Raw genomic sequence first — 19,950 nt, 5'->3', positions numbered from 1 at the left:
GCACACAGCATCAGAGCTCTGGATAACAATACAGACGCAGAGGGACAACAAGAAATTCTGTGTTGGGGTTGTTCTTGTGAGGGAGTCATTAGGAGTACTCTTCCATGGCTTCTCACCATCATCTTTTTCTTCTTCTAGACTGAGCGTCTATGGCAGATAGTCAGCATTCCAGTATTGTAGAGGATGAAGGGAAAAGCTGAGGAGAATCACCTCTCACTCAATAATCCATCACTTACACATTATCTTAGTGTTACAGTGTTCATAAAAGTCTAGCATTCCTGTCCTGAGTGGATGAGATGCCCATGTCATAAAAGTGTCATCTCAGCCTAGCTCCTGAGTCATGTAGTCTTCTGAGTCTATTCTTTATCATCACAGACAGGCCAAAGCAGAAACAATCATAATTACAGCCATCTGAAAAGTCTAAATTCTGTACTATAATGTAGACTGATGTTTCCCATGAACTCCTTGGCTTCCACGTACTGTAGTAACCTCCAAGAATAGTAGTGAAGCCAATATACCACATCCTTCCCCAGTGCACATTTCTCTCACATTCTCTAGGTCTCTTGGGACACCTTTGTTGATCCTGGACTGAACCATTCTGCAGTATGCACACACTTCCTGTGAGCTAGGGAATGTATCAAAGGGTTCCACAAGATTCTTGATGAGCCTCAGAAGCAAGCCATTACCACAGATAAATGACATGGTCCTCCTACTGATCCTGCAAGACCATTGATATCCATCTGCTTTGAATAAGAACCATTCATTATATTCTAGGATATTTGGATCTTGGTTCCCAGTTGTGGGTACTGCGTAGGAAGAGTTAGGTGGAATAGCCTTGCTAGAGAAAGTATGTCAATGAACGTGAGCCTCAGGATTAAAAGCTTTTTGCCACTTGCAGTTTGTTCAACCTCTTTCATGCTTTTCTCTAAGAATGTGAGCACTTAACATCTGTCCTGGCTGCCATTCCTCCCCAGCGTGAGGGACTCATTTGCCTCTGGAACAGTAAACGGCCAAATGAATATTTCCTTCTACAAGGTGTTGTAGTCATAAAGTTTTATCACAGAAAGAGAAAGTTAAGGAATACATATGCATCCCTTCTAACTTACAGTCAGGCCTTCTGCTTCTTGTACCCGTACACGGAAAAGACCCCAATTACCAGCAGCAGTTTGGGTCCAAAGAGTACAGCTACAAGGACTTTAGCAGAATCTGAAGACTTCAATTCTGAAATAAAAAAGTAGAAGGAACCATTAGAAAGGTCACAAGGAACTCATCATCACTGGTCTTCTCTTGTCTCATCTGTGGACCTCTAAGCACATCAAAGCTCTCAGGATTTTGAATGTGTTTTCTCTACCAGTTGAAAGCAGAAGTTCAAAGTGAAAGACATGGTAATGAGGCATCTATTTCTCAACTGGCCATAGCTCATGTCTCCAACTTGTCCTTCTAAGAAAAAGTATGTAAGAATTTGTGGTCAGTGTCACATGGCACTTGGTTTTATGAACAAAAGTTCTCACAAAGGAGATGACCATTCAAAATGAACCTTCTACAAGAACAATTAACTGTTTAGAACCTCAGTGAGTGAGAATTTGTCATATTGCAGGCCAGAGCCAAATTATCTTGGATCACATTTAGCCTTAATAACCTTATATTGCCTTCCTTTGTGCCTGACTAACAGTCCTGTGACAATTTGGTGAATCATGTGGAATGTACTAGTAGAGTCCATTTTCTTTGGAATGTGTTAACTTAGCAGATGGAGTTTCAGCCAACATAAATGCTGGTTGTCATCTGATAGTCTCTGAGATGTTTCCCTGCTCTTAACACACCTCTTCCATGTTCCAAACAAGGGATTTTAAGTGTCTTGATTTACAACTTTCTTTTTTCTGTTATTACAACAATTTAATAAAATTCCACAGAGGACTTTTAGGTTTCTGGAACCTGTGTTCTTCAGAAAAGGTCACTACTATTTGGATCCAGAATGAACTATTTTGTATCCTCGTTGAGGAAAAAATAGTTTTTTTGTCAACTGTTAAATGCCTGATTTTAAGACTCCAGAGTGTCAGGGATTGTTATTCCTACTTTGCAGGGATAACTACACTATGGAGGGGTTACAAGGTTAGTGGGATCAAGAGATGTTCCTCACTGCTGCTGTTTAGGATGATCCCTGAGACAGTGTCCTTCACAGACAGGATCAGTCTCTCAACAACCCAGGAATAGCTGTAAACAGGAAATGCACATAAAAGAGAAAAATTGTGAGTAAGAGAAATGACACTCTTCCTTGTTTAGATAAAAGTCACCCTAAAAAATTCTAGATTCTAGGGAATGAAGCGGTAAAGTGACAAACAGCCAGATGAAACCACTTGCTGGAAAATATGCAGATAAATGGAGAAAATGTTATGGATAAGAATTTATGAGACAACATTATATGGCCTGGTGCCTCGACCATCTTGTAGCACATGTCTAACCCAGCACAGATGCCATTGAAATATTTCTATCATTCAGGAAGAGCTAGTTTTAGTTTGCAATTAATCAAAGATTGAAATTATTTTTTTAAGAATAGAAACAGGCTGAGTGTATAGTTTACTGAGTGTGGTGTCTGCCCAACATATTAGAGGCCCTAGATTCACTCTCCAGCACAACCACACTAACAACACAGATAATTGATAGCCCATCCTATAATCCTAACACTTGGGATATGGAAACAAGAGGATCTAAAAGGACAGGAGCCTACCACAGAGGGCCTCTGAAAGACTCTACCTAGCAATGTATCAAAGCAGATGCTGAGACTCATAACCAAACCTTGGGCAGAGTTCATATGATAGAAGAAGGAGTTAGTAAGACCTGGAGAGGACAGGAGCACCATAAGAACCAAATATATCTGGGCACAGGGGTCTTTTCTGAGACTAATCCTCCTACCAAGTACCATGCATGGATATAACCTAGAACCTCTGCTCAGACTTAACACATGGCAGCTCAGCATCCAAGTGGGTTTCCCTAGTAAGGGGGACAGAGACTGTCTCTGACATGAAGACACTGGATGGACTCTGTGATTCTCCCCCACCCAGGAAGGAACAGCCTTGCTAGGCCACAGAGGAGGAAATTGCAGCCAGTCCTGATGAGACCTGATAAACTAGGGTCAGATGGAAGGGAAGGAGGACCTCCCCTATCAGGGGACTTAGAGAGGAGTAGGGAGGAGATGAGGGAGGGAGGGAGGATAGGATTAGGAGGGAATGAGAGGGGGCTATAGCTGGGACACAAAGTAAATAACCTGTAATTTATATTAAAAATATTAAGAATGAAAAAATATGTTAAAAAAGTGTGATTTCTTACACTGTATGGTGGTTAGTTGTCAATGACATCTTGTGACAAGCTAGAATTGCCTAGCAAGAGCATTGCAGTTAAGGACATTGTTAAGTTGAGTTGAACTGTTGATGGGTCTGTGGAGGATTGTCTTAATTGCTAATTGAGATGGCAGCACCACTCTGAATGTACGTGGCATCACTTCATTAAACCCAGGGCCCCACACTGTGTAAGGTCAGCAAAGAAAGCCAGTTGAGCATCAGGCGGCAAACAGAAATTATAGGTGCAGTTTTTTTCTCTGCTCTTGACTGTGGATATGATGCTTGAGTTTCTGCCTGGTTTTCTTTAGGTAAGTTGGAATTGTAAGCTACTCAAAAGCTTTATCCCTTATGTTTCTTTGGTCAGGATATTTTATCACAGCAATAGAAATGAAACTATAACATTGCCAGAAATTACACGCAAATGAGAATAAAATGCTCTTGTGGGAGCCTTAGGAATAAGCAGACACCCAACTTTATAAGGCTGATTTGAGATAGGAATTATATTGCCTCCTTTCATCTCTTCCATCTGAAATAATTATTAATGGCCATCTCATCCTCCAGCTCTCTGAGTACTTATGATGTCTTTTATTGGACCAACACTGTGATCACATGTTTTTCTTGCCTAAATCAGCTGTTTCACAATTGTGCTGATATCCTCAATACTACAGAATGGCCTGCCTTTCTTCATCCATTTTAGAGTGTACTTACTTCCTTGGAATTTTAATATACGAGAGTAGTCTGAAGAGCACTATCAAACTGAATAATTTGAAATTCAATTAATGGACTGCCTGAAATTGGAGATCCCAGCACAAGAGAGAGGTCAGAGGCCCAGGGGTGTAACTGTTTACCTTAAACCAGCAGACAATGGTTATACACAGAAAGGTAAATATTTTTGCATCTAGTATTGAAATGGATTGCCTCCCACTTCAAAGAAACCAACAAAACCAAAATAAACCAGGAGAAAACAGAAGAAAATTATATCCTTAGGAGAACAATAAAGGCTCAAGCACTAAACTTCACATCAAGAGAATAAAATCTCTCGTTTAAGTCCTAGGAAGGCACCTTAACTTTAGGTCATGCCAGATAATTAGGTGGAATAAATATTCCTTTAATGCGATACTACTCTTTTCCTTCCTCGAACTTTGTCCCCAGCTTTGTTCCTGCTAACTGGGCTGCAGTGAAGTTCAGTTACATCTGAGGCCTGACCATGAAAAACATTTTTTCTTTTTCTTTTTTTCCTATCCTTTTTCAGAGGCTGTGCTACAGTTTCTCTGAACTCTCTTTCCCACCATTTGTGCACAATATCTCTCTAATGACTGATGAATATAAGAGAAATAACAAGTTTTCCACATCCACAGAGACAAGAATATCACCATAGACCCTAGACTAAAAAGAACAATAAAACACTTTGAGAATTTGTATAGCAGCTGTTTGAAAACACAGATAAAAATGGATAAAAATAAACCTCCAAAACAAACCACATTCAACAATATGCCCAAGATCAGATGACTAATGTGTTTTTATAAACTTTGAGGGAAATTGAATTCATCATTTTAACACATTCGGATAGATTTCTTGAGGTCTAAAGACTTTATCAAGAAAAGCTGATGAGGATTTAAGGATGAAATAAAACCCAAGTTTGGAGCACAGAAAAGCCTATAAAAGTGATTTGGAAAAGCTCAAAATACAGTCCTTATAAGATCATTGTTGGGAAATATAGTTGTTCCTGACCTAAGTTATTTGTGTGCAGCTATGCAGAAGCAACTAACACAGTCCTAAATGCCTTCAAGATAACAATCTCAGCTGCTAGAGTTAAAAACAGATTTTAAGTGGGACACAACAACACATAATCTTGTGATATTTCTCATCAGAAATTTTATCTACTTGGCCATATTTTACACAGTCAAAGAGGAGAGGTGGAGACCTCACCAGACATGATGCCAGTACCTTGCTCCCTCTGATGTGCACTGACCACCACAGTATGGGATTTCCTGACTGCTGGCTGTCCATCATGCTCAACCTGGCATGTGAGTACCATGTCCTCCTCATGGGCATGTGTGTTCACCAAGAGCCAGCTGGTCCGTGTGTAGGTTCCGTCCTTGTTTACTGTGAGTGTAGAAGCCACTTCTGTCTGAGACATATTTCCAGTCTTTATCCAGGTCAACTGGAGGCTCAAAGGATAGAAGTTCTTCACTTGACAGATGACATTTATCAGATTCAATACCACTGTTGGATGCTGGCTGACCTCCAGGTAGGGTGGAACTGAAAAAGCGCAAGCAGAAGCTGAGGCAGATGAGGAAAGAGTCTGGAGTCCTGAGGACCTACCCCCATTACAAATGCATCATGGGACAGGAGTGTTTGTTCCAGAGTAGAGGCACCACTAAGCACAGCTCCTAACACACAGGAGCTCAGGCAGTGATGTGTGTGGATCCTAATAAGTGAAATTAATAAGAAAAACTCCAGTGTATACTAGGACAGAAATAAATGCCTGAAAATGCTGTGCATGAGCTGTGGGGCTCATAATTAGTACAGTTTTCATTTCTTCTGTTAAAATAAATGCAATTTCCTTCATGAGCTGATGATAGTCTTTTATCTCTCCTGTGTGGTACACATGAATACTTGCTGGGAACTGTGGACAAACCATTCTAACCAGATATGAGCTTGAGCTGTGGTTCAGAGACACCTACCTCAGATGATGTCAGACAAATTGGCAGTCCCACGGAGAGGACTTCCTTGCAAGGTGACATGGACCACCTCACAGATGATCTGAGAATGAACATCCCCAGGTCCCAGCACCACTTGGGCTGTGCTGGAGACATTGTAGAAGATGCTGTCTCCTTTGGGATCCACAGCATTTTCAAAGTAAGAGAGCTCTTTTCCACTTTTGAACCACTTCAATATGATATTCCCAGGGGAGAATCCGTGAGAGTTGCATGTGAAGGTCACTGTCTGCTGAGGTGAGCCTCGGGCTGTAGGTCGTGAGACCACAGGAGGAGATGGCTTTACTATAAAGGAGCATGTAGACAAGGATGAGACTGTGATGGCAACCACTGAGGACATAACATTGTGAAGAACCATCCTAGATAATATCACCACCATCATGGTTTACTGTGGTGCTTGGGATCAATACCACAGTTTCAGCCATATTAAAGACCTGCTCTTTCCCCATGTAATACTTGTGTCATAGCAACAGACAGTAAGTGCTCATCATCCTCAATGGTTTTTCCTGTTTTTGTTTTTGTTTTTTGTTTGTTTTTTTTTTTTTGTCCTAGTTCTCCTGTGGTATCCCTTGTTCTGTGTCTGCACAGTTTAACACAGATGTCCAGGAAAAAAGGAGGAAGAGCCAGAGCTGTTAAAGTTCTAGGCTTGGTCAAGAAAGGCAATTATGAAAGTATTTTATATTTTACATCATATATTCCTGCTGGCCTCCTCATGAAACCTAGACAACCAACAGGAAATGTTTCTAGATTTACATCTATTATAACTGAGAAAATAAAATACATCCTAGAAGTGGCACAAAGCAAGAACCCTTCCTGATTCAGTTTTTTTCTTTCTTTGTACCTATATGCCATTATGTCTAATGTGTACCAAGTCCTGAATTTCAAACTGAGAGCCCAAGAGTCTGTATCTCCATACGTGGGCTCCAGGTGGACCTATTCTTAAGTCAAACACAGATTACCTTTCGAGGATGAAGCCAGAGGTGGTTCATTTCCTAATGGTTCATCTCAGGGGACACAGATGCAAGCTGTTACACAGAGAGAAATATTTTCTGGCCGTATAGGCATGCGTGTGTGTGGACTGTTGGGATGAATGCATTATGCACTGTAGATGTCTTGTGTTGAAGTTCCCATATGAACTGTCTTATGAGCAAAGAATGACAAATATCATACACATTTGTTTTGTACATGTGTAATTCCTTCTCAAACGGCCATCCTACCAGGAATATGAACAAGTGTTATGTGAAGTCAAACTATCTAAACTCTAACAAACCTGATGACACTATGGCTTTGAGGGGGCCAGAGCAAGCCATCATTTATTTGGAATTTCCAGGCATTCTTTCACTGTGCAGATTCCAGTGACTGAAGCTTTGGTAGGATTAACATCAGAGTGCATGAAGGCTGAGAAGTTACACAGTCTTAAGTGCACAGTTATTCTAACACACAACAGCTGATTAATTTAAATCCCAATCCTTATCTAATGTACATCAATGTCCCCTTTGAAGGAACTTTGGCCAGCTTGAGCATGACAATTGTGGCTCTGGCAGGCCTTGCCCTTCTCCCCCACTCACTTTGCCTTGCTAAGTACCTTAAATTACATTCCTAAACCTAGCCAATTTCTCCTCCTGAAGCTGACTACCAAGGTCCAAGTATTGAAGTCCATCACTCAAAAACACCCTTTAGTTCACCTAATTCACATACCCAATTAAATTTGACCACTTCATCGAAGCACAGGCTTTCTCCCTTTTGGCATTTATAAACTGCCATTTACCTCTGAACCAGGTCTTTCTCATCTCTATCCAGAGGCAGTCCTTTGCTCTTTAGGACTTTTAACTCTTCCTCCCCTTTCCTTTGTTTCATTCCCCTACTCTTTAACCTTTATCCTCTTCCTTTATCTCTTACTTCCCTGTGTCCTTTATGATGAGAACTTGGTCTTGGACTGGTATTTGAGCTGATAGTTTTCCTAATACCTTCTCATAAAAATCTAGATTAAAAAAAAACTCACCTTAGAAAGAATAAAATGATGATAGAATTCCATGTCTAAGTATGTATGTACAAATCCTACTTATCACTACCCTTGTTACAAGTTTTAGGATCACTCATTCTTTTTCACCATTTTGGTTCAGGAAAAGGTATACAAAGACAATATGGTTTGTCTCTGGGTTGTTGCCAGCACTAGTGTGAAAATCCCACCTAAGGAGCAGAGGCTTCTATACCCTGACATCCTCTGCTTTCTTAGTGATCCTCTCACTATGTTGGCCAATGGCTTTTACAGGACAATGGAGGAGGATTTCCTCCATAGGGGCTAATTATGGAGAGCAGATGACCATGAGAAGGGAGAAGCAGAGTGCTGTTGTCAGTACACTGTCATAAAACGTAGAGTTCTGAGTGAAGGAGAGAAAATTATGTCCCCAGAAATAGTTTTAATGCAAACCTGTGCAATATAGGAAAGATTTGCCCTGGGATTACAGTTTAACAAAGCTCTGCCTTGGTTAAACCTTAGGGACCCTTGGTCTTCTCCTTGAGAAGCTTCCCTGGCACATTCCTTTGGCTTTAGAGAGTTGAGCACAGCAGGCTTGGCCCCGCTATTTTGAAGCATGATGGTTTGTAATGTCTCAGCTTGGTGTCTGAACAGCTCTATCTAGGGAATGATTACATATGTACTTTTGTCTCAGAGCATGTCTTTGATATTGAAGAAGCAAATACCCAGAAGCGAACAATTAAAGGAATGTGGATGTAGGATTTACTTGTATTTTCCAAGGAATTCCAAAAATAGCCAAGTGAAGAGCAACAGAAGTCATCCTAACTTGATTGACACCTAAAGCCTAGAGAGAAAGTGAAAAACCAAGATCACATGACCCCTTAGTAACACAGCTCAAATTGGTGAAATATTTTCTAGAAGTCAGCAGTTTTTCTAAGTTTTTTTCTATGACTTCACTCCTTCAGTATAACCAGTTTACATACTGTGTTAGAAGGAAGACTGTATCATGAGGCCCCTGCAGAAGGTCTTGTCCTGGGCACTTGTCAGAGAATAGCTATGCTGGGATGCATGTTCAGGCATTTAATTCTTTCCTCTCTACTGCAAACCGATGCAATTCTGATGTTCTTAACATCTTAACTGACATCACCAGCCAAGAATATGTGCATGGTTTCTCCTTCATGAAGAAACACCTACCAGGGACCATGGCTGTCATCATCACAAAATAGAAAACTGAGGACTCCATAAAGAGTAAGATTGTGCCACTCCAAGGCTTCCTGATGCCAGACTCTCAGCAGTTCTCTGGGTAGTCATAGCACTCTGGAAAAGCGGGCACAGGAGCCACCTTCTACAGAAGAGGAAACTAAGGGTCATGTTCAATGAATTGTCCAAGGTTTTAAAACCATGATATGCCACTGGATTTTCTGCATACTGCTGTATCAGGTGATATACAGAGGGCTCAGGCTTTTTCTCTGAAGGAACTGTGTCATCATCATGCCACAAATGACGATACTGATGCTGAAAACAAACACACTGTCTGCAATTTCTAGCTGCATCTCAGAGGCCATTTCCTGTGCCTTCACTTTCGTTTCCCACAAGAAACCAACTGTCCCCACATTGCAGCCCTGCCACTCTACTTCCCTAAGAATCTAGCCTGAGGAATTCTGTGCCAGATGCCTGCTACAGATAGTTCTAGGGAGAAGGAGGCCTTTGTTCCAGTGTCTTCAGGCTTCTATATACCCTAACTGGATGCTGGAGGCAGCTCTACTCAGTGTCTGCTGCTCAGAGAATAAAATATGTAGGAAGACTAGCACATACGCTGTGTCAGTCTGTGAGGCAGTGTGCTGTAGTCAATCCTTTCCTCTTCCTCACCTGCGCACAAGTCAGGTGAGCTCTATGATCCTCAGGGTCTTCTTCTCTAAAACAAAAGGTGACTTCTCCCATGTAACACATGCTTAGTAGAAAATAGCAAAACAGAGACATCATACATAGCACATTGCTATTTCATGCCCCTCCTTGCAAGTACATCCTTCATCCACGGTATCCTTAGGGCAAATGATATGGAAAATAAAGCTAGTATCACTAAAAACTTACGGATTTTCTCTTACTTCAGTCACTTACTGATTAGGGTTGCCTAAACATTGCATTACCTAGAACTTCAGTGTTCTTGTTCATGATATGGATGGATTCAGGAGGAAGCCACTCTCCCTGTTTCTCTCTATTGAGGGGTTGTGAGAAGACTTGGTACATCACATCTATGTGGAAAAACAGTGACATCCTTATAATTTAATTCACCCTCAAAAGCATCAGGCCTTCTCCAGAGAACATGTTCCTATGGCTAAGATGATAGCGTTAAGAGTTGATCCACTATGGCACTGTTTGCTTAGCCAAATATTGAAATAAATGAAACATTCATGGCCTGAGATCTGAAATATAGTATCTGTGGGGGCTGGACTATTATGCTTTATTTCCACAGGGGAAGAGTTCTTACCTAGAATATGGGATAAGAGTATGGTTGACACTTGCATAGGTTTCTGATCACTATTGTGTATAGAATCTGCAGTGAGAAAAATCTCAAAGCCTTGGAGCTGGTGGTGAATGAACATGTTGGCTGAGTTCAAGAAATTCTGACTCAACATCTCTTATTCATCAAGCTTCTAAGTGAAAACGGTGTCTTTTGCTTGGACAATCAGAAGCAGGCCTGGAATGAGATGAAGATTATAGACCACATCTCAGCACTAACTGGCTATGTGATCATAGACAGGACACAGACATACAGAGCTCCCATCACTAACACGATTGGTGTGGATAGTGTGGCTGTCCTTCATGCTTTAAAATTTCCAAAATCAAGACCAATTTAGGAGAATTTAGGCTTCTGTCAGGAAATTCAAAGTGAACACTTGGACACCTCAGCTGGGGACTGATAATCCTCATGGAACTACCTCTAGGAGGCAAGCTAACACTGGCCCAGACCTTTAGTGCCTGGGAGAATTGGTCCCTGATACAAAATGTTTTCTGACAGTACCAAGGGTAGCCTGGTGCCAACACTTAAACCAGGGCTAAGAGATTCCACAGAGAATGTAGACATACCCAGAATATTCTCAGTGTGCTATAGATATATAGGAAATAAAGAAATCACACCCTTCCTTAGCCCTGCCATCTTCTGCATTAATATTCTTTTTGTCTTGGGAGGGAGGAGACACACATTTTGTGTAAAGAGCTCCTGCTTGACAGTTTCGTGCCATCTCTGTTGATATCTATCACAGAACATGACACAACTAGACCCCAGGTTGTTAGGGCAGAAAGAGAAGATTTCATCAGGTGAAGAAGGACACTCTGGAGGCCGTAGGACAGGTGTGACACCATCACTGGACCAGGCAGTCAGCTGTCAGGAATTTTATCAGCCACTGGCTGGGACATATTAAGAAAGGTAAGCTCTGTGAGACAGGCAGACAATGGCATGGATTTACCCCATTCATCAGAAGGTTAACCTCTAGCAAATAGCATGTCACTTCCTCTTTTCAGGTTCCTTGGACCACAGTTAGGGAAAGTAACCCTATGAACACGAGGGCTTACTTCCACACTTGGTTCTTACTTGTTCACAGAATCTTGAACTCTTATTTTACCTGTTGGAGAAATCAGGGATGAGGAGGACAATGCAGTACTTACCAAGCACATACAACATGGTGCCTCCCCCTGACTGAAACCCTTTTCCAAGCTCTGATGTGTCCTTCTGGAACTTCACACAGTAGTAGGTGCCAGCATCAGCAGGGATGACGTTACTGATACGAATGGAAAAGTCCAGGATGTTTCTCTTTGTTGCATCTGTGAGATTTGTGACTCTGGGGAACCGCTCTCCTGTGAAACTGTATATAAAATGCCGACTTTGTCCTGTACCCCTGAACCACCTTATTTGCCCCACAGGGAGCAGGGAGGTCACAGTGCAGTTCAGAGTGGCTGACTCTCCAGCAGGGACAGAAACTGATTTCTCAGACTGAATCACCTTCAGCTCATGCATAGCTGCTCCTGCAGGAAACATCAGTTAGTGCTCATCCTGATGAGAACCCACAGGTTTGTGATCAAATACTGTTCTCACTACCACTCAGTCTGCACAGGATCACAGTTCTCCTCACTTGTGACTCTTAACACAAAAATGCAGTACAGATGAGGAAACTGAATCACAGATACACCAGGAATGTGGTAGATTAGATTGAAGCCCTAATTTTGTTTAGAATTCTCATGTTTCATCCAGTATCTGCTTGGTTTTCATTTTCTGTGCACACAGCATATAGAACTTCTGTTACAACAATATTGGGTGTGATTATGTGACTCTTTTAGACCAATGAGGTATGAACATAAGTGTATAGTTACGTATACATTTAGTTACAAGATTCTCATGATGGGGTTTGGTTTATCAGATGGGGTAATAATGCCTTACATAGAACCAAAAAATAATAACATGTAACCTAGTTAAGAAATAAAACTTGGATTTCTCAAAGAACCAGCTCTTGGTTTCATTGATTCTTTGAATTGTTTTAATGCTAGAGCAATAAGACAATTGAAGGAGATCAAGGGGATACAAATTGGAAAGGAAGAAGTCAAAGTTTCACTATTTGCAGAAGATATGATAGTATACAAGAGTGACCCTAAAAATTCAACCAGGGAAATTCTACAGTTGATAAACACCTACAGCCATGTGGCTGGATACAAAATTAACTCAAAAAAATCAGTATCCCTCCTGTATACAAAAGACAAAAGGGCTGAGAAAGAAATTAGGGAAACAACACCCTTCACAATAGCCACAAAGGACATAAAGTACTTTGGTGTGAACCAAGCAAGTCAAAGACTTGTATGAAAAAAATTTGAAGTCTCTGAAGAAAGAATTAGAAAAAGATAACAGAAGATGGAAAGATCTCCCATGGCTTGGCAGAATTAGCATAGTAAAAATGGCCATCTTACCAAAATCTACAGATTCAAAGCAATTCCCATCAAATTACCAACACAATTCTTATACATTTTGAAAGAAAAATTCTCAACTTTGTCATATGGAATAACAAGAAACCCAGAATTGCTAAAACAAGCCTATACAACAAAAGATCTTCTGGAGGCATCTTCACCTCTGCTCTCAAGCTGTACTACTGAGCAACAGTAATAAAAAAAAAAAAAACTGTACGGCACTGGCATAGAAACAGAATAATGGATCAATGGAACCAAATAGAAAATTCAGAAATAAACCCACACACCTATGGACACATGATTTTTGACAAAGATGCCAAAACCATACAATGGAAAAAAAAATAGCATCTTCAACAAATGGTGCTGGTCTAAATGGATGTCTACATGTAGAAAAATGCAAATAGATCTATACTTATCACCCTGTACAAAACTAAAGCCCAAGTGGATCAAAGACCTCAATATAAAACCAGACACATTAAATCGGTTAGAAGAAAAAGTTGGGAAGATCCTTGAACTCATTGGCACAGGAGACAACTTCCTGAACAGAACACCAACAGCACAGGCTCTAAGAGCAGCAATCAATAAATGGGACCTCATGAAACTGAAAAACTTTTGTAAAGCAAAGGACACTGTCATCAAAACAAAACATCTGCCTACAGATTGGGAAAGAATCTTCACCAACCCTATATCTGACAGAGGGCTAATATCCAGTATTTATAAAGAACTCAAGAAGTTAAACAGCAACAAATTAAGTAATCCAATTAAAAATGGGGTACAGAGCTAAACAGAGAACTCTCTCTAGATGATTATAGAATGGCAGAAAAACAAAGAAATGCTTAACATCTTTAGCCATTAGGAATATGAAAATCAAAATGACCCTGAGATTTCACCTTATTCCCATCAGAATGGCTAAGATCAAAAACTCAAATGACATCACATGCTGGAGAAGTTGTGGAGAAATGGGAACCCTCCTCCATTGCTGATGGCAATGTAGACTGGTACCACCACTTTGGAAGTCAATCTGCTGCTTTCTCAACAATTAGGAATAGTGCTTCCTCAAGATCCAGTGATACCACTCCTAGGCAGATATCCAAAAGACGCTCAAGTATACAGCAAGGACATCTGCTCAACCATGTTTGTAGCAGCTTTATTTTAATAGCCAGAAGCTAGAAATAGCCCAGATGTCCCTCAGTTGAGGAATGGATACAGAAGTTGTAGTACATCTACACAATGAAATATTACTCAGTGATAAAAAAACAAGGAAATCATGAAATTTGCAGGCAAATGGTGGGAACTAGAGAAGATCGTCCTGAGTAAAGAATCCCCAAAGCAGAAAGACACACATGGTATATATTCACTTATAAGTGGATATTGGACTTGTAATATAGGATATACATACTAAAATCTGTACACCTAAAAAAGCTAAGCAATAAGGAGGATCCTGGGTAAAATGCTCAGAGAGGATGGACCTCAGAAGAGGGAGAAAACAGGGAACAGGACAGGAACCTACCACAGAGGGCCTCTGAAAGACTCTACCCAGCAGTGTGTCAAAGCAGATGCTGAGATTTATAGTCAAATTTTGGGCAGAGTGCAGGGAATCTTATGAAAGAAGGGGGAGATAGAAATGCCTGGAGGGACAGGAGCTCCACAAGGACAGCAACATAACCAAGAAATCTGAGCCCAGGAGTCTTTTTTGAGACTGAGACTCCAACCAAGGGCCATGTATGGAGATAATCTAGAAATCCTGAACAGATGTAGCCCATGGCAGCTCAGTGTTGATGTGGAATTACTGAGTAAGGGGAAAAGGGACAGTCTCTGACATGAACTCAGTGGCTGGCTCTTTGATCACCTCCCCCTGAGGGGTGGGGACAGACTTACCAGGCCACAGAGGAAGACAATGCAGTCAGTCTTGATGAGATCTGATAGGGTAGGGTTAGAGGGAAAGGAGGAGGACCTCCCCTATCAGTGGACTGAGGTAGGGGCATGGAAGGAGAAGACAGAGACAGGGTGAGATTGAGAGGGAATGAGGGAGAGAGATAAAGAAAAAGAAAAACATCAATCAATTTAAATTAAAAAGAAAAATAATTATAAAGTAGTTTGATACATAGGATCATCCTGCCTAGGCATATCAAGGAGGATTAGGTGCATCTTCTTTTATTGAGGCTGGACAAGACATCCCAGTTTTGGGGAAGGGATTCGTGGGAAGACAACAGAGTCATGGATAGCCCCTGCTCCCACTGTTGGTGGTTCCACATGAGGACCACGCTGTACATCTGTTAGGTATTTTTGTGAAGCCTAGATCTGTCCCAAGGCTTTTCTATGGTTGTTGGTCCAGTCTCTATGAGCCCCTAAGGGTTCAGGATAGTTGATTTTGTAGGTCTTCATGTGGTGACCTTGACCTCTCTTGCCCTTTCAATTCTTCCTCCCCTTCTATGATAAGATTTCCTGTACTCTGCCTAATGTTTTAGCCAGCTTTACTTTTGAGGCAAGCCACTCGGGAGAGGGAAAGAATGCATCAAGGGAGTGATTAGACCCTTGTCTGTCTGGGATGAGAGCACAGAACACTGAAATAAGTATACTGACAACTGTGAAATTTCCTTTTCAGAGAAGATTTGAGATTCTCAGCTAAAACTATTTGCATGGATGTGTGCGATCATAGGTCCTGGCAACATACAGTCATGACTGGCTTCAGGTAATTTAGGAAGACCAGCAGCTGGGCTTGGGAAAGACCCCATCAATGCCCTATCTTTCACCCCAAGACCCCAAGCTACAGTAGCTATGCATTATCTGAACCAGTGAGATGTTTATGACTTCATGCTGGTTTGGTTGTGGAAGGTCAGACAGTCTGTTATATCCTCATCCTTGAGTCCATAGAAATCCCAGGACAGCAGCACAGGGATTGCAGCCTGGTTGTAGAACTCGCCCAGAAGAGCAACAATGACAGTAACATTTAAGCCTGTCCAGTGGGTCATAATCCAGGACAACAGGGTTTCACCACAGAGGAGAATAGAGCATGTTGCATAAGAATAAGAGTCAAGTATGTTGCATCTTTTTTGTCAAATGCTGTGTGGCCTTCCCTGTGGGATGTGTTAATGCTAAAAGACTGAGAACTGGTGGACATGCAGTACCAGTCTCCACTCTGCCTCCACTAAGCCCTGTCTTAGCATGCTGAAATGTCCTTGGTCTGATCAAATAATATAGTATGTACACAATGGTTCTTCTGCTGCTTCTGTCTGTACTGAGGGTCGCTCTTGCCATTGCCTGTTTTATGGACAGGAGCTTCAGGCCCCCTGTTCTCCCAGAGTTGCAATGCCAAAGGCACTTTCTTGCTACCCTTTATATACTAAAGAAATACCATTCTACTAGTGCCAGCACTCTCACTGTTGTGATGCCTACACATTGGGCTTCCCATCCCCTCTGCTGTGTACACTCACTGTGATCCTCACCTATGTGCACTCACGGAGCTCTGACATGACCATGTAATGAACTGTGGCAAAGTTTTAGTTTCAGCTAAAATGTACAGAGGGTCTTTACCACAGTGCCAGACTACAGTGCCAGACTGGAAACAAAACCAACACTGCATAATAGACAATCTTCTAGGGAAGAGGTATTTATCATAAAGGCTTTTCACCAGTGTAGCAAAGATGACAAATCACCAGATTCATGAATCTTGAAACAGAACACTGAAAACCGTAAGATGACAAATTAGCTCGGTGCCTTTTAAAGAACAATGTAATTCTAGTGAAAGTTCCTGAAGGACATCACATTTATTAAATTCCTGGCAAGGAATTTTACGAAAAGGATATAAGGAGTCAATGATCCAAGAACATACATTGTAAAGGTGACATTCCCCAAGGGAGCAAAGGGCAAGGACTCACGTGCCACACTCTTTGGGTGGTTTAAGTTTTGGCATCTGCGAAAGATGGCAGGGCAGAAGCTGAATTGTTAGAGAAGAAAAAGGAATGTCTTCGAAAGAAAACCTGGAGCCCAGCCCCTCCCACTGGGATTCTGAAGCTGTCTGTCCAGCCACTTGAGTGGCTTCTGGAGTGAAGTGAGAATCTCGGGGTGAACATGCCCAATCAGGAAACCCTGCCATCATCTGTGGATTTAGATGAAGTTCCTATCTTCCCCCAGGTTCATGGGCCTCAAGCCTAGGATCTGTACTCCCACATCAAGTCTGATATTTCAGGAAATCCTGTAGACTCCACTTCAGCATATGTTAAAAAATCTGACCTTTTCCTTTTTCTCTCCTGCTACTGTACTGTGCAAGCATCCCTGTCTCATTTGTTCACATTCAATAACCTCCTTCTATCTGTCTGTGCTCAATCATTAGAAAAATCTCTTCAAAACCCATGTTAGGCCATAGTGAGTCTCTGCTCCAAGCCTGAAATGGTTCCCATTCATCTAGAGTGAAAGCGCTGTCCATGAGTGTGGCAGGAAGTTCTACTTATGGCCTTTGCACAAGCAGCTGCCTTCAGTGAAGGCCTTCTAGGATGCTGGGCCACATGACCCATGTTCATGCTCTCTTTTCATCTTTTTATTTCTGTATCTTGTTATTGAATTTCTTCTTCTCATTGGTGCTCATGCATACCATCCCATCTTCAATGTGTACATCTTTAGACATAGGGACATAATTGCACACATTTTTTTAATATCATAAATTTCACCTTTTTTCTTAATTATTATTTCCCCTGTTCTCTATAAAAGATAGACCAAGTTCCCCATGTGAATGAAATTTTCAAGAGAAGCTGCTTACATACACTGGATGATCTGTATAGTTTCATGGAGCTGGGAACAATTCATGCAGCTAATTCTAGCTGTAGATACAGACATGGACCTGAACATAATTATAGCATGCTAAATTAGCATTTTATTGAATTGAAAACTATCTGAGATCAGAAGTTCAAAAGACTGTGTATTGCCTCTGGCTCATTGTTCAGGTCCTGATGGTTGATTGGTTGCATTGGTCTCAGGTTAGACAGAGCCTCGTCATGATTATGGTGTGTGATGGAACAATGTTGCCCATCTTATGGTGGTGAGAACATAAAGTGGCAAGAATGTAGGCTACATGCTGCCCTCAAAGGCATGCCCCCCTTATATTCCATGACCTTCTACCCTGTTACATCTTATCTTCTAAATAATCAATCTTTCAAAGTAGTGCCATTATTTATTGAAAAGATTTTAACACGTAAATTTTTAATATATTTGAGCCTCAAAGCATAATATTTTTGCTGAACACCTTCTCTGTACTGAAACAAAATTTTAAGACTCTACTGATTTTGGTAAGAAAGCAGAGGCTGAGACTGTTAGCCAAACTTTGGGGCAGAATGCATAAAATTTTATGAAAGACAGCAGGGATAGAAAGACCTGGACGGGACAGGAGCTACAAAAGATGACAAACAGAGCCAAAAAATCTGACACCTGGGGGCACTAAAGAGAATGATACCCCAACCGAAGACCTAAAACCCCAACTCAGATGTAGCCTATAGACTCAGTCTCTAAATGGATTCTCTAGTAAGAGGAGCTTGGACTATCTCTGGCATGAACTTAGTGACAGGCTCTCTAATCACCTCCTCTTGAGGGGTGCCAGGCCAGAAAGTAAGACAATGCTGATGCCAGTCCTGATGAGACCAGATTGGTTAGGGTCAGAGGGACAGGGAGAAGGACCTCCCCTATCAGTGAACTAGGGGAGGGACATAGGGAAAGAAGAGGAGGGAGGATGGGATTGGGAAGAGATGAGGGAGGGAGCAACAGCCAGGATACACATTGAATCAATTGTAATAAATAATAATAATAATAATAATAATAATAATAATAATAATAATAAAAGGAAAAATAATACCAGGAATGTGTGGAGACCTGTTATTGATGAATCGTTTATATTCTACATATCAAAGCCATAATCCCATAATGTCACTGCATATGGTAAAGAAGCTTTAAAGAGTTAAGGTCAATTGGGGATATTTGGGTGGATCTTAGTCCAGTGTGACTCTTTTTAGTTTAGGAGGTGGGGAAAATCCACAGAGACAGGCTGAAGTGAGTTCATGCAGGAAGACAGTGAGACAGTGCAATTTAAAGGAGAAGCATTTTGGAAGAAATCAGCTCAATGGACACCTTGACTCTTGTCTCCAGCCTTCATGGCAACCCTAGCAACAGCCTCTTAAAGAAGGAGCATGAAACGAGAATACTGAGATCATATAATAAAGGTAACAGAAGTCAGATGATAAAGAACCTAACTTAAAAGAAATGGTGGCTGAGCACTGCCGGACACATTTTACCTAGAGCCATGCCACTGGCCTGCATGTCAGCTTCTATATCCCAGGAAGTGAGCAGAGATTCCTGAGCTTATAACCAAGTGGTCCTACCAGCTGCATTGGAAGTGATTTTGTGGCTTTGATGCGCCCAGGAGATAGAGTGATTTAATTAGGATTCTGCTGAAAATATTTTCTTCAGCTTAAATATTAGAAACTTCCACTTTTAAGCATTATCTAATAGGATGCTTCTATGCCACTGTTAAAGCTTATGGACATGCAGAGCCATGGTCAGAGCTCTGGCTCTAGGACCTGAGACAATATTCTGACCTTCTTTCCTGGGACAGTTCAGGTGGACAACTGGAGTTCTTTAGTTTCAATGGCAGGGGGCGCCCAGATGCAGGAAGATGATCCTATTCCTCAGACTTGCTCACCTGTAAGTCCCAGCAGCAGGGTCAGCAGCAGGACACTGTGAGGAGAGTGTGGCCAGGAGCCCATGGGAAGCATGGCCAGGGTCAAGGAGCCTGCTCTGCCAGTGTGTGTACTCAGGAGATCTCAGCTTCTGATCTGCAGTGAAAAGAGGTCCTGTGCATAATGGGTATGCCAGTGCTGTGGGGAAACAGGAACCACACCGGTTATTTTTTTTTAAATTTTTTATTAATTACATTTTATTCATTTTGTACCCCCCCATAAGCCCCTCCCTCCTCCCCTCC

General features: G+C 41.5%; 1 pseudogene; it reads right to left on the bottom strand.

Annotated features, from left to right (window-relative positions):
* Positions 1–1,108: 1,108 nt before the first annotated feature.
* LOC129673513 (signal-regulatory protein beta-1-like) lies at positions 1,109–19,744 on the bottom strand (annotated as a pseudogene).
* Positions 19,745–19,950: the final 206 nt, after the last annotated feature.

Source organism: Psammomys obesus, unplaced genomic scaffold, assembly GCF_907164565.1.
Source record: "Psammomys obesus unplaced genomic scaffold, mPsaObe1.curated_primary_1811, whole genome shotgun sequence".
Classification (NCBI taxonomy): Eukaryota; Metazoa; Chordata; class Mammalia; order Rodentia; family Muridae; genus Psammomys; species Psammomys obesus.
The sequence above is the reverse complement of the archived record's forward strand: the minus strand, read 5'-3'. Positions and strand labels throughout refer to the sequence as shown.